Raw genomic sequence first — 1,113 nt, 5'->3', positions numbered from 1 at the left:
TTTAACGTGTCTTAAAATTAAATAAACAGTGAATGAGTGAGTGTCTTGTAAGTTACCCAGCCCACATGGGCTTAAGACACTGAAACAAGAAAACATTACAGAAAGTCAAATCAAATATAGCATAAGTTGTAAGCAAAAATAAATCAAGATCCATCCAAAAATGAGGATGTGAAAATTCTATTTCATAGGGGGTTGGTCTACAGAAATAGTAATGTGGCTAGTACTACGTACACAGAATCAACTCAAAATGAAATAAATAGGTAAATACATGTCGATGAAGATTATACATCCAGGTAATAAGATACTTAGTACACCAAAAAGCAGTTACTCAAGTAACTAGATATGATTTTGAAAATATCAGATGTTTCAGAAAGCATCCACTATCTTTCATCAGTGTCACAGTTTCTTGAGTAACGTTTTCTTTTCTACACAAATCGGTAAAAATAACGAGAGAGAATAACCAAAATTAACTGTTTCTGAAATTTGCACCGAAACTGTACAAGTCTGAACAGTACAGGCATTGGTTTCCACGACAGCGGGGAGAGATCAGTGGTAGAGAGACTAGACAGCACAAAAACCTTGATCAGTTGCCAGCCCGCACTATACGATACTCTAAAAGCCCACTTCCTTACCTTGTACGGCTCCTGAATACCACACTGTAAGCGTAACGGCAAACTAGAATATTTTAACTGTTTACACATATATATACATATGTTTACACACACACACATATATATATATATATATATATATATATATATATATATATATATATATATATATATGTATATGCATATTCGTACGTATATGTCACAGGGGAGATTGGAATCCAGGGGGATTCGGAATCCTCCTAGGAGAGATTGGAATTCTAATTTCCCATAGGGGAACCCCGATCCAATCTCAAATCATGCTAAGATTGTAGGAAACAGCAATACTTTTTTGATAAACAATTGATTTTATTTAGCATTAATGCAAACCTTCTAACTCAAGCCTACTTGTGCCATTTCTACAATGTTAACTTCCCCGAAAACTACCACACTAGAGTCACTTCTGCAACTTCACTCAATGCGGGTCTACTCAATTATCTGCTCTATCACACTGCATACCGGATTG

Source organism: Branchiostoma floridae, chromosome 19 (assembly GCF_000003815.2).
Source record: "Branchiostoma floridae strain S238N-H82 chromosome 19, Bfl_VNyyK, whole genome shotgun sequence".
NCBI classification, from domain to species: domain Eukaryota; kingdom Metazoa; phylum Chordata; class Leptocardii; order Amphioxiformes; family Branchiostomatidae; genus Branchiostoma; species Branchiostoma floridae.
Note: the sequence above shows the minus strand (reverse complement) of the source record.